The sequence below is a fragment of the Protopterus annectens genome, chromosome 3.part1 (assembly GCF_019279795.1).
Source record: "Protopterus annectens isolate FY-2018-M chromosome 3.part1, PAN1.0, whole genome shotgun sequence".
NCBI classification, from domain to species: Eukaryota; Metazoa; Chordata; order Ceratodontiformes; family Protopteridae; genus Protopterus; species Protopterus annectens.
Genome location: NC_056732.1, coordinates 1,798,530,784 through 1,798,545,977, shown reverse-complemented (window position 1 = coordinate 1,798,545,977; position 15,194 = coordinate 1,798,530,784). Strand labels below are relative to the sequence as shown.

The following is a 15,194-nucleotide window of genomic DNA, read 5'->3' as shown; positions in this document are numbered from 1 at the left end:
TGGTGAAAAAGGGGCCAAAGAGGGAAAGACAGTAGGGAAAACAGCTCGGGATGTGCAGGATGGGTGTAGGGAAGGTCCATAGCTGCCCATTTCTTTAACAGCAACAGCTGTACATATATTAATAATTTGGATGGAAATTTGAAACCTTCCACCCCTGAGAGAGGGGTGAGGACAATGAAGTATGTTGTACTGCCAATTAAATTTCAGTTTATGCGTCCAGCGGACATGTGTGTAAAATGGGCAGCTATGTATGGGGCATGGTGGAATGTGGTGTAGGGGAAGTAGGTATATTTGGGGAGGTAGGTTGGGAAGGTAAACAGACAAGACAAACAAGACGCATACAGGGGCAGAATATGACACATGGGGTGGGGGAACACCAATGACGGGGAAGGGTGTTTGGAAATCGCAAGCCCATGAGCCCACAGATGGCAACAGTGGAACTGAGATCCCCACCTATGGGCAGTTACCACTGCACCTTCACAGCCCAGAGGGTGGCTGTGCTGGGGGCTGCATAGGAGGAGCAGGCTCACCTGTGAGTCATGCCACTCTTGCCTTGAGCTGGCATAGAGGATCAGTGACTGAACGCTCAATCTCCCTACGCACCACAGCCCGGACCGTTTGGAGGGTGATAAGTGGCCCTCCTCCGGCCACGCTTGCATGGGGGAATGAACCATATCCCCTGCAGTGCTTCCACCCAAAGGTGGCACAGGACCAACGGAGGAGGGGGTCCCGGGCTGGGCACCAGACCTGCTGGCACCAGGTGCCATTGCCAGCTGAGGTGGGAGAGGTGGGTCCGCTGGGACCGGCCTTCCCATACCTTCTATGTTTAGGAGGATTTAATGACAATATGGGTTAGTAATAGCCAACAGCATTCCAATTTAGTTGTAATAGCATACAGTAGTATTTCCATTAACCCAACACACCAGTGTTCCAACAGTTGAACAGTAAGCATAACAAATGCATATATAGAACAACAGTGGACATTCCAACAGCATGCAGGATTGATTGGTGGCAACAGGCCACCAAGATTGTGGTATGTGAACAGGGCACATGCATCAAAGTAAATGCAGATATTTATAAACCAATACGACATGTGTCCCAACAAATGTTATGAGATTAGACATACCCATTGAGGTGTGGAATTGCATTGTTTAGGCACATACAGTAGGGTGTAAAAAGATACCTCCATTAACAAAGTATATATACTTGTAGTTACACTACATTCCTATTGACTGCAGTTATATATCCCCTACATGTATTATTACATTGGGCAATGCCTGTTAAATTGTAAAATGGGATTTGCTAGTACTTGATATACCTGACCTGTATCTGATATACAAACTGCCCTGGATGCAGATGTTACTGCTACATATTTATATATTTCATTTATATTTAAATATCTACATGTCTGTATGTGTTCAGGTGACATTATCAGGTATATGTTGACAGCCCCCTACATTTGTAGCAGCACACTGACATTTCCTGGGGAACAGAATAACAAGCTACTCATGTGCCAGATTAACCTGTACATGCCGGCCATGAACCGACAGTTGAGGACTGTATATATGCTTAACAGCTACTCGCACTCCCTTCATCCACTTTATATGGGCCTACCTATGTGAGTTGACTGTACTTACTACAACAGTACTATTTCTATAATGCAAGGGTACAACAACATATTGAAGAAAGTGACACGGACACACTCCAGGAATTATACCTTTATTTATTACATTACACACTTTTCTAGTGGCTCTCTCATTTATTTGATATATCAGTGCATGCAGAGGTCTTTTATTCAAGACATATATCTTTATTAATGGGTTACAACACCTTTTCATGCTGTCTCACTTATTTTATATAACAGTACATGCAGAGTAGTTATTCAGCACTCATTATACCTTTGTTAATGGGTTACAACACTCTTTTTCGGGCTCTCTCTATATGACAACACATGCAGAATAATTACTAACCTGCCTGGTGGCGCAGCCTTAGCAGCCTATCTGCATAGGCTTGCTGATTCGCAGCATGGACACCTGCAGCAGTGAAGTAAATGAAGGGATATTGAGACATACCTATCCATAACATGGACTACTGTAGCAATTCTTACATACTTCATTCCATGGCTACATATTCAGTAGTGGGGCATTTTCCATTTGACAGGCCTCCTGTATCCACTGGTTCAGTCGGTCCTCCTTGCATCTCTTCAGGTCGGAAAAGTGGTGTTTGACTTGCTCACCAGTCCGAGGGACACCTGTGGCACTGGTGAGATCATGTGCTAGATGGTCCAGGCTTCCGCTTTGTATTCAGTGCCCTGAAACTGGCCCCGCAGGAGTCTTGCATCATGATGATGGATGAAGAGCCAAACCATTCCTTTTGACTCCTCAATGCCCCACCGTTGCGCTCGAAAACGAGAGCCCTCTCCAGCACCAGCCATTGCTGCCTGCAGATGGGAGCAACAACCAGTTATGGCAATTATTCCCGTCTATGGAGCTTAAATATGCCTAATTTCCCGCACTTATTTGTGATTGGCCGGTTTTGAAAATTCTCAGCTAAGAGCAGACCTGCTTAGCAATGGGTAAACTTCCATTGATATATATGAGTGTGTTGGAAATGCATCCATATTTAAAGCTGTCATGGCATAGTGGTTTAGTACTCTGATTATAGTGCACAGTATCCCGGGTTCGAGGCCTGCCATTTTACTACTGGCCAGACCGGCTTGGAGGTGTGGCTGTGTTTAGCCTGACATTGCACTAGTTAGCACGGTGCGGAGCTCCGCGCGGACATGTTTTGTTTGCGCTAGTTGGTGTGATGCGCATTTCCGCGCAAAACTATTGTGCTAGTTAAAGCAATGCTCAGCTATGAGCAATTGTACTTAACTGTGCTTAATACTAGTAAACTTTGCTTAGTAGTGCTTCACATTGCTTAAGAAACGTTACTTATGCATTTATCAGTATGCATGACCATTCCACATGCTTATATATATATTAAATATTGTTCACTACCACATAGGCCATTTCAATGCATTTTACTGAGATTTAAAAGGTAAATGTCAGGAATTCTATTTATGGACACATTTCTGAAAAAAAAATAGGTAGGGAAGTGGCGGAACCCAAACCGGGAATGCCTCCTCTTTGTGCGAGGGCTCTACCACTACGCTATTGCTATTTGGCTTAATTCGCATATAAATAGTTTATTATCCTCTTCGATATCTACACTGCTAACTGTAGCTAAGCAATGGGCAAACCCGCGCATACATGCGCAAATACGGGCAGCTATATCGTGAATAATAAAAAAAAAGGAAACTTTACATTTTAAAATTGTATAGAGATTTAGAATGTGGGGGAGTGTAGTGTTGGGTATGTGGACATTCGAGCGGACTCACTCATTTCAGTTGACATTTGCAGTTTAGGCACTTGCAGGGGCGTGGATATTTAGACTGCTCGGCAGTCTGACACGCCCCCTGCAGTCGTGTCTCACTCACCAGGCTGAAGAAGGAGAAAATTACAGCCAGCTGTCTGTCGGGTGCCAGGATCCGCCACATAACACATACACTCAAGTCACTCCACAAGTACAAATACGACTCTGTCATTGTCCATGTTGGAGTGAATGACTTGAGACATACCTCCCTGGACTACATGAGAAGAGACATAGAAGAGCTCTCGGGTCATGTGGCCCAGGCAGGTATGACCCTAGCCCTGAGTAACATCCTGCCTTCGCACAAAAACTGAAGGTAATGTTACTCAATGCTAGAAGTCCAAACCTCAAAATGCCTCGAGGAACTCCTAAAAATGGAGAACTTGATATCTGTGCAGTAACTGAGACCTGGTTCAAGGTTCCAGAGAGCACCCCTTAAATATCAGGCTACAACTATTACCACACTTTTCGGCCACCAAAATAAGACCAAAACACTAAAGGTGGAGGAGTGTCCATATTCACCAAGGATATTCACACCTCCAGGCTAATTGCCAAACACAATGCATCTGAAATTCTCCAGGTGCAACTAACACTAGGTAAGACTGCAATCAAAACTGTAGCTTGCTACAGATCCCCCACCATGCCCCAAGATTCTCACTACACCTTTCTAAATATACTGGAAAATATTAAGATACAACCAAACACCCTAATACTGGGTGATTTCAACTGCCATTAACTGGGAAAACTACTCGGGTACCAACACCTTTTCCCTACAGTTCTTGCAATTCATAAATTCTAATGCCTTGGATTAACTAATCCATTGTCCCACCAGGGGCTCCATTATTCTAGACCTGGTCATTACCAACATGGGAGATAGATGCTCCACACCAGTGGTCACCCCCTCATTGGTCAGGTCTGACCATAAGCAAATCACCCTTGATGTACACATCCCACCCCCACCCCCCAGTAAGGAAACCTCTCTAAAAAACTTCTCCAAAGCCAACTTCATGCATCTTAAGTCAGAAGTGACAAACTTCATGACACTCATGCAGACGGGGTCTGAATGTTCGATTGTTGAATCCTACACTAAGGCACTGTATGAGCACATCCACTCGTGCATGAATAGTGCCATCCCAAATAGAACCAAAACGCTTTACTCCAAAAAAAGGAAGCCAATCAGGTGGTCTCCTGCTATAAACAAACTATACAACAAAAAGAAGAAACTGTTGCAGAAAAGAGGAAAATCCCAGGATGCAAAAACTCCCTTACCAGCCTCAGTAAGAAGCTGAGATCCCTCTTAAAATCTTCAAAAGCTAGTTATGAAAACGAAATTGCCAAACATTCCAAAGACAACCACAAGTCATTCTATAGTTATGTCAAGAATCTAAATGGCAATGCCTAGATCTGCTCTGAGCTACAACAGAATGGCACTAAATATTCTGATCCCAAGCATTTTGATAACTTTATTGTAACAAGTTTTGGACCATTTTAGTGTCCCAGTTATTTTTCACACTTAACAGGAGCTCTCAACTATATGAACATGTAACTTAATCGACTGATATATATACATGTACTTTTTAATAATATAATTGGTTATTTATAATTTATATTTTATTTCTTACATTGGTTGTTGTTCATATGTTAAATGTCTTTAATTTTAAACTAAATAGATTGGCCTTTCGGACTCCCAATGTATAAGTTATTTAAGTAAAGAATACACGCGAGTTATTTTTATCCTCGCGTTTTTACTTTTGTAATGTTGACATCACTTCCTGTATTCCGTCTTTTAAAAAGAGTATGTACACTATATCTTTTGTAAAAATTTCTCTCTCTGATGAAGCCACGGCAGAGGCGGTGGCGAAAACACTTGTTTACTTTGAATAAAATTGCGTTCAGGACATTGCATTTGCATTTACGCAATTTTTTACTGGAGCAAGGTTCCCGTGGCATTTGGAATATTTCTTTTGTTTTTATTCGTTTTGTTTGACTTGGTTCATTCTATAGTTATGTCAAGAATCTAAATGGCAATGCCTAGATCTGCTCTGAGCTACAACAGAATGGCACTAAATATTCTGATCCCAAGGATATTGCCATTATCCTGGCAGATCGATTTAGTGCCAACTTCAGCCCCACTCACCCCCTAAAGGGCCCATCTCAATACGAAACGATTGCCAAATTCTGGTAATCACGGCCACACAGGTAGAGACTGCTCTCTCTAAAGCTAAAAATACAGCACCCATGGGACCAGATGACACCCTGGGCAGTGTACTACTTGAACTACAAAATGAACTGTCACCTCACCTAAGTGTCATGTTTAATCATAGCCTCACCTCAGGCTTCGTGCCCACTGAGTGGCACACAGCTACAGTTATCCCACTCCAAAAGAGGGGATCCATCTTGGATCCCGGGAACTACCGCCCCATCAGTCTGACGAGCCTGATCTGCTAAGGCATTGAATGCATTATCATGGAACTTATAAACAAAGACATTGGCAACCTTCAAACACTGGACCCCACCCAGTTTAGGTTCATGAAGGGCCGATCGTGCCTCTTGAACCTGATTGACTTCTTTGAATCAGTTTCCAGAGCTGTGGACAAGGGTAAGGTAGTCCACACAGCCTATCTGGACCTTGACAAGGCCTTCAACACCATCTCCCACTCTGGAATCATAGATAAACTTACTAAGCTGGGCATAAATCCCTATGTCATTCGATGGGTTGCCAACTGGCTTACTGACAGTACCCAGACTGTAAAAATAGCCGACTCCAAATCCAGCTCCAGACAAGTGGAGTACCTCAGGGTTCAGTCCTGGGACTGTTCTTGTTTGGCATCTACTTCACTGAAGTACAGGCCAACACTAAGGGACTCTGGCTAACAAAGTTTGGAGATGACTGCAAACTGGTAGCCATTATTGAATCCCCAAATGATGTGGATATTCTACAAAAGGGCCTTACAGAAACAGATGCTTGGTGCCAGAGCCATGGGCTCAAGCTTAATGCCAAGAAATGTATAGTTATCCCCTTTGGAAAAAAACATGTACCCATGAATTACCACATAGGTGGCAGTACACTAAACATTGAAAGTGTGATGACAGACTTTGGGACACAGGTGGACAGTGGTCTCACTTTTGATAACCACATTGCCACAACAGTAAGGAAATCCTTCTATGTTGCACACCTCATCACTAAGGGCTTTTCATCCAGAAAAAAGGAGTTCATTGTCCCACTGTACTCATCCCTCATTAGACCCAATATAGAGTAGAACGCCCCATTTGTTATGTACCTCACAAGACATCTGCAACAGCTGGAAAGGCCATAGAAATACCTCACTAAAAGAATCACAGGCCTAAAGCAGATGCCATATTCTGAACATCTAAAACAACTCCAGCTATACTCTGTGGCATATTGTCTACTCAGAGGCGATCTCTTCTTAACACACAAGGCCATGTCAAACCCTGAGCTGTTGGACATGCTCCACTTAAAGAAATCCCAATCCCTCAGAGCTACACGCTCCAGGTATCTAAACCTTATCACAATGAACAAAACATGCTGGAGGGATAGGTTCTTAACCCAGAGACTCCCCATGCTCTGGAATAGACTGCCCATACATGTCAAGCAGAGTGCCTCCTCGGCCCTCTTCAAAAAGAACCTTGACAATTGGATGGGAGATAGGAAATTCACCCCGGGGATCATGTCAGTCACCCTGCTAGACAGGGTCCAGGGAAGTAAATATTGTGGGAAGAAATATCCAGGGAATTGTTATGGCTAAGCTTGTATAGGCCCTAGAGCCAATAGCCTAGTACCAACCTATGAACCTATAAAAAGAGGGAATTGTTAGAGAGTATTTAACAGTGAATAAAGGCTGAAAGTAATTCTGTTACAAGTATGCAAAATAAATAAGGAATAAAATAAAGCTTGCTTAAATGTTTTATTTATTTATTTATTTTACATTTGTTGACTGGGTCTAGCTGGATATATTTCCATTTTCAGTAGTGGACCGGGGAGAAAAGCTCCAAACAGTAAAAACATGAAATACAAACAATGAAGGGATGATAATTGTTACATAGTACATAAACATATTAGAAATAAAGTATGCACCTTTTTTTTTTTTTTTTTGTCAACCAGTATGTATCATGGTGATCATCATTGTGATCACCAGTTCAGTTCCTCATAAGAGAAATAATGAGGAAAAAAACAAAAAAACTTAGTATGGTATAGACAAATATGAGCACAGGCAAGGAAGGGTTAGTCTGGTTTACTGCATGGGCATAACCAGTGTATTTTAAAGTGTGTTTTGAGCTTTTGTTTAAAGAGAGGCAAAGAAGAGAGTGATGTTAGTTCTTTGGGAAGTAGGTTCCAGTCTTTTCCCACAGTGTTAAAACAGGGAGTTTCCAGCCAAATTGTTAGTTTTGGTTATGCTAGCTAGAAGCTTGTTAGAGGAGCATAGTATATCTAGGTTTTTATAGGGGCTTAATTATAGGAGTTCTATTATGTTGATAAAATATCTTGTGGGCCATGGTTAGTTGGGAGATTTTTAGAAGGTTTTGAATTTCTAGCCAGCCCAGCTGCATGAGATTTAGGCAGTGGTGGGTACGAAAAGGATTACCCGTGGCAAATCTGGCGATGTTGTTATAGGCATGCTCTAGTTTGACAAGGTTATTCTTTTTGAGGTTAGTATATATGGGAGAGGCATAAAGAAGAGTAGAAATTAAATGGGAGTGTGCAATTTGGGTTTTAGCTGTTGGAGTTGAGAAGGATTTGATTCGATATAAGGAACCAATTTTCTTATTGATAGGTTTAATGGTGTTATTTCTGTGATTATCAAATGTCAGGTTGTTATCAATAGTAATTCCTAGCAACTTGGTTGTGCAGTCAGGGTGTATGATAGTATCATTATTGGAAGTGATAGAGAAATCTATTGGGGTGGACTTATTGGTTGGTGTAAAAAGAAGGAGCTTGGTTTTCTTAGCATTAAGAAGGAGACAACGTTTAGTGAACCAAGTTTCAACTGAATTGAATACTTTCTGTGTCAGGGAATGTAGTGCAGATGGTGAGCTTGCTGAACAGATTAATGTTGAATCATCTGCATATTGAATGCAGGTGGCATTTGGGATTGTTACATGCAGGTCGTTAATAAAAAGAGAGAAGAGAAGTGGACCTAGAATAGAGCCCTGAGGGACTCCCAGGGTGACAGGTAGAAGAGATGATATATTATCTGCCCAAAGAACTGTTTGTTGTCTATTGGTTAGGTAGGACCTGAACCATTTAATTGCTAAAGAGTCAAGGGCGAAGGATTCAAGAATGTTAATAAGAAGGGCATAGTTAACCAAGTCGAAAGCTTTGGAGAGATCAATAAAGAGAGCAGATGAGAGGTTGTTGTTACTGCGATTTCTATTTATAACATCTGTAAAGGATAGCAGGGCTGTCGTGGTACTATGGGATGGCCTAAAACCATGTTGGCATTTAGCTATCATGTTATTTTGAGTTAAATGGTTTAACAGTTGATGATGAACACATTTTTCCATAATTTTAGCTAAGGGAGATAAAAGTGCTATTGGCCGATAGTTAGTCGTTTGAGTTTCCGCCTTTGTGAAGGGGAATGATATGGGAGATTTTCCAGATGTTAGGAACATTCCCTTCCTTAATGGTTCTATTTATGAGGATGGATATAGGATAAGAAATTACTTTGGCTGCTTTTTGGAGGTATTCAGAAGGTAGCTGGTCAGCAGAAGGGGTATAGGGCTTCAGTTTTTGGATGAGTTTGAAGATAAGAGTGGTAGAGACTGGTTGTATTGAGAAAGCAGGTAGAGTACTAGGTGTGGAAGTGGCAAGGTTTGAGTTGTCTAGAGTAAGTTGGCTTGCTAGTGTTTGTATGGTTTCTGTAAAGAAGGAATTAAAGGCATTGGCTGTTTGCTGGGGGGTGTTTGGGTCTGCTGGAAGTGGGGCTGGTGTCTGAGAGTGCCCTGGGGAAAGGAGTTTATTTATACTAGACCAAAACTTCTGGGGATTATTTTTGTAGTTTTGTTGTAGTTTATAGTAGTATTTTTTTTTTTGTCGGATAGTATTGCCTTTTTTGTACTATTTCTCAGTTGCTTAAACAGTAGTTGCTCAGAAGTATTTTTGTTAGCTCTCCACTTTGCCCAGGATTTATTTCTAAGTAAAATTTTTTGTTTGGTTTCTTTGGAAAGCCAGGGGGCTGGTTTGGCTTTCATTTTGATGGTCCTTTTGGGTGCATGCTTATCAAGGATAAATAGAAATTTAGAGTTTAGATAGTCAATGGCTTGTTCAAGTGGTAGAATTTTTAAAGGGTTCCAGTCACAAATTTAGAAATAGAGTTTAGTAGTATGTGATTAGCATCCATACTGAATGACTGTGGCTTGGAAAATAAAGAATCTGCTTAATGGACATGTTTCCTTACAGACTCAGCAAAAATGGAAAAAAAATAAGAATGTGTGCATTTCACACTGTCACCAAGAAAACTGACCTCTTACAGACTTGGCCAGAATGTAAAAAAACAGAATGTATGCATTTCACATTGTCAGTAAGAAAGTTAACCTGCTTCTGTAAAGAATGGACAACAGGAAAACAATCTGTACATGTTTCTATCATATGACACTGTTAAGCAAGGAAGTTTGAATTGATAAAGACAATACCAGCATTATTTCTCTACATGATGAAACCATATTTTTCTGCAAACACCAGCAAACAGATGTTCTCATACAAAGTCCAAGATAGAGTACCATGGAGAAAAACAGGATGTAAAACTACTATAGAGACTATAGCAGATAACATTGTTAGAGATACGTTTTGTATTGTACATCTCACATCATCCATGCTGTTTGAGAAGTAAAGTAGAACAGTACCTGAAGCTGCAACAGTAGTTCTCGTGATTTGTTATAAAATGTTTTTTTATTGGTTACTGTTTTTAAAGTGACAGAGTTTTAGGTGCTGCATCAGTGTACACTCTGCAAGTTTCTGTGGACAACAGACTGTGATGACTAGACTTTGATTTCAGCAGAACCCAGCCAGCAAGACTGAGTGTCTTAAGAATACTTTGGTTCCAACACATTAAGCAACACCTTGAAAATTAATTTTTCAACCTTGACTTGGCCAAGGCCTTTGACACAATCCCCCACTTGGGCATCATCAAAAAACTAATACAACTTGGCGTAAATCCCTATCTCATCAGGGGGGTGGCCACCTGGCTCATCAACAGGACCCACAAGGTCAAAATAGGTGCCTCCACCTCCAATGGCAGACCTGTCACTAGTTAAGTTACCCAGGGATCTGCCCTGGGATCCCTACTGTTTGGCATCTACTTTTCGGAGGTCCAGGCAAAGACAAAAGGCCTGTGGCTGAACAGGTTTGCAGACGATTGTGAGTTCGGTGCTGTCATTGACTCCCCAAATGATATTAAGATACTACAAGAGGGTGTCACAGCAACTAATGTCTAGTGCCAATGTCATGACTTCAAGTTAAATGCAAAAAAAAATGTATCATCATACCATTCAGCAAAAACACAGCCCCTACTGATTACCACATCAATGGCAACCCCCTAAGTACACAACCTGTGGTGAGAGGCCTAAGTACTCAGGTTGACAACAATCTCACATTTGACCATCATGTAGTGGCAGTAGTCAAAAAAGCCTTTTACTTGGTTCATCTCATAAGTAAAGGGATTGCATCCAGAATAAATGAGGTTATTACCTCTCTATGCACTTCCCTCATTAGACCAATAATTGAGTATAATGCTCCATTTGGTATGTACTGCTCCAAACATCTGCACCAACTGGAAAGGTCATAGAAATGCCTCACAAAGAGAATCTCTAGCCTCCAACGCCTGTCTTATGAGGACAGGTTCAAATCACTATAACGTTACTTGATATCATACAGATTGCTCAGGGGTGATCTGTGACTCACTTACAAGGCAATCTTGGACCCTGCCCTACTAGAGATGCTCTATGTCTGCAAGTCTAACTCCTTGTGCATTACCCACTTAAAAGACCTGAATCTAATATGCAACATCAACAAAACCTGTTGGATTGACAGGTTTGTTTCACAGAGGCTGCCCCATCTCTGAAATACACTTCCCATACATGTCAAACAGAGTACCTTGCTGACTCTCTTCAAGCACAACCCTGATGAGTGGCTGGGAAATCACAAATTTGTCCTAGGAATTTCACCTGTGTCCCTCACTGACAGGGGTGACAAGTGCTGACTGAGGTTTCTTTTTTGGAGATAAACCCTTGGCTAGGCTTGTAAGGGTCCTAGGGCCATTAGCCTAGTAACCTCCTATGATCCTATAAGAAAAAGAAGGCTTGAAATATAAAGATATCAGACAAAATAAGTGAAAAAAGAAGAGCTAGGCTTGAATATGGTTAGGTAAGGAAAATGTACAAGAGGGAATAACATACAATGAATGAATGAAAGCCATGGGAAAATGTTCATTTTCTCAGAATGTGTCCCTACATACTGCACCAAAAGATGAGAATAATTACACTTATGATACAATAATCTGAATAAAATATGGCATGGTAGGGGAGATGTGAAGATAAAGTGCTGGAGGTGTGGATCAAATAAGTCAGGGAAAATACATATATTTTGGGAATGTCAGACAGTGCAACAGAGATGGCAAAAGTGACAAAGGGATGGGAAAAAAATTCATAAACCTATAATATGGACTTGGGAAACCTTAGGATGGGAACAGAAATGAAGCAAGTAGGATGGGAAAGAGAAAAGCTTATTATGAGATTAATACCAACTTTTGTTCCAAAAACAATGCTTGCAAGAGAATGGAGAACGTACACTACCTGACTGGAAAGTTTATATTTGGAATATTTAAAACTGATAAAATGAACATAGTACCATTATAAAATTAACAAGATGGAAAGTGAACCAAAAAATATAACTGTGTGACATAATTCTGTTGGAATCTAAACAAAAGAAAGAAATTATAAGATCATCTGGACATTTGATGGGAGATGATAAATGTAAAACTGGAAATGATATGGTTGCAAAAGGCAGTACCAAGTCTCGGTCTTATATATTTAGGTATATATTTTCCCTTTTTAAACAGTTTTTCAAAGGTAGATACTTCTATAGTTATCCTATACATGGTTGAGTAAATAACCGTTGCAGTTGTCTCATTGTTCATTTCTATTTCTCTGATAACATTACTGTTTAGTTGACATGTTTGTTATATTATTTTGTTGGAAAAATAAATAAAAATTATATATTAAAAATGTTAGAAGGTAAAATCTGTTGATTTCTTTAAGCTCTCTCTCCTCCTGTGACTTTTTTAGGCTCTACTCCACCAGAGAAAACTCCTAAAATGTTGGATTTGCGCACCTGCATGGCTCTGACTGCTACAAAATCAAAGACTTGGATCCATCCACCAGGTTGGATCCAGCCAGTCCTAAGCAGACGTCACTTCAAGTTCTTGATAGGTTCTCTCCAGAACTAGTAACATCTAGACTTCATTCTCCATTTTTGCAGGTCACCTGTCGAAGAGTTTCCCATCCACCTTATCCTCCCACAGACCATCTAGGAGCCTTTCTGAAGTGGATGTGGATAGGATAATGAGAATGTTTCTTAGAACCCAGATACAGTTGGGTGTTATTCTGAGGTTCCATTCACATAGTCGAACTTTTATAAGTTCGAGCATCATATGGTCAGGACCATAAGGTTGAACTTGTAAAAGTTCAAGCGTTTCAACAGAAATCTTCATAAGGGGAGGTTTCTGTTTTGTTCAATGTAGTGCGATCTCGAAGTTGGTATATTTAAGTAGTGGGGGGTGTGGGGAGTGCAGGGGGACTTGCCCCCCTGCTTAGAACTGTTTATTTTGTTTTCCCCTTTTTTTTTTTTTTTTACATAGTCGAAGTTTTGCATCTTCAAACATAATGGTTCGAACATTCGGTGTTCAAAGTTATAAAACTTTGACTATGTGATATAGACCCGTTATTCTGGCTCCATCGCCCATCAGAAATGTGAGCTTTCCTACTACACAGACCCAACCTCTAACTCTTATGCTGCTCCACCCTGTGGTTTTGGAGATTTCTGACTCAAGACTTCTGAGTATGTCTTTGTCGGATCAGAATATGTGGCCCTTCTTGACTCTGACAACTTCTTTGATCTAGATGGCTTCTACTCTGATCTGGATGGATCAAAGTAACATAGTGTCAGCTAGATCTGGGAGACTGGGATCAATTCTGATGTTCTTGGAGCCATCCCTTCCCCTTGGATTCTCGGCATTAGACAACTTGGCTCTGACCTCTCACAGGCTTCTTTGGATCCAGTGAGGGATGAGCTCGGCTCTTTCTTGGTTTCAGCTTTCGAGATATTGGAGAGAGCTTTTCTGCTTCTAGGGAACAGACATTCCTGCCCTTTTTGGATCCATCCCAAACTCTGCTGTCTTCTGTGGAAGATGGGTCTTTTCATCTTGTCACATTGGGACAGCTGGTCCAGTCAAGCCATAGACTGTCCTCATTCAGGACTCAATTGATGTTTCAGAGTCCTCTTCAGAGCCTCCCACCAAAAAGCCCTCTTGGAAGTGCACATGTAAGAGAAGACACCTCGACTCTCCACAAAAGTCATTAACCAAAGACACAGTCTTCAATGAAGCAGAAGGGTCCCACAGGTCCCCCCTTGATAATGTCTCATTTGGTGAAATACTTGAACTTCTGAGACAGAAAGGTGGCTAGTCTTACATACCCACTTCCCATGAGGAGTCAGTATTTCTTGAGGCTTTTGGAACTGTCTCAGCAACGATTTGGGTAGTCCCTCCAGTGAAGGAGATGGTAGACCTTATCTCCCACCTGGCCTGGAAGGATCTGGACATCATGGAGCCTATTCCCAAGCACCCTGACAAGTACCACATAGCACCTAAGGATATGGCTAAATGGAGCAATTAGTCCCCCAATGGATGCTATGGTGGTTGCAGCAGCCACTAAAAAAGAGCTCACTGAACAGAGTTTTTATGTCCATCCCCCTAACAGGGAGTCTAGGGTGTTGGACAGATATGGAAAGCATATTCATGCTTCAGCAAACTTTGCCCTCAGGTCTCTGAATTATTTGCCACATCTGACCAGATGTTAGAGGGAAGTGATCAAACAGTTTTCCAAAACAATCTCTGGGTCCATGTCTGAGAAGGACAGCAACAAGTTTCTTTGCAACTGGTCACATTTCATTCCCTATCCAATGCTTATAATATTTGGCTGATTTCTCATGTTTCAGAGGGAGCATCTAGAGCAGCATGTTCGGGTGTTACAATCAGGAGGCACACCTGGATGCACCTTTGTGATTTTGCAGAAACCTTCAAGTCTTCATTCTTCAATGCCCCTTTTGATGGAAACTCTCTCCAGGAGTGAGCAAGATGTCAAAACACTGTGTGCTATTGAAATTTGATTTTCTACCCCACAAAGGACTCCCGAACCAGAGAGGTGGCAGAAAATTGCGGTTCAGAAAATCACAAGTGTATCCCCTGGACTCCTTTTGAGATAGATCCCCTCAGGGCAGAGGAGGGAACTCTAATGGAAGACACTGCCCCCACAGCAGAGGTGACCCACTACATAAAGGCTTCAGAGGACCCTTTTCTTTGCTGGAACCTGTGTTCTGAGAGACTGCCTTCCAGACTATGTGCAAATATACAGAGCTGAGTATATATTTTTTTGGTTATAGAGTTTTTTAATTGTTTAGATCTCTGTTGAAACTGTTGTCTCACTGTTCTGAGAGACTGATCTGCAAATATACAGAGATGAGTATATTTTTTGGTTTTAATGTTTGT

At 41.4% G+C, this 15,194-nt stretch overlaps 1 protein-coding gene across 1 annotated transcript in view; it reads left to right on the top strand.

The window, feature by feature from the left end:
• The window catches only part of LOC122798681 (nuclear GTPase SLIP-GC-like), a 1,112,600-nt gene that overhangs the window by 573,630 nt on the left and 523,776 nt on the right, over positions 1–15,194 (top strand). The gene's annotated exons all lie outside the window — the stretch shown is intronic.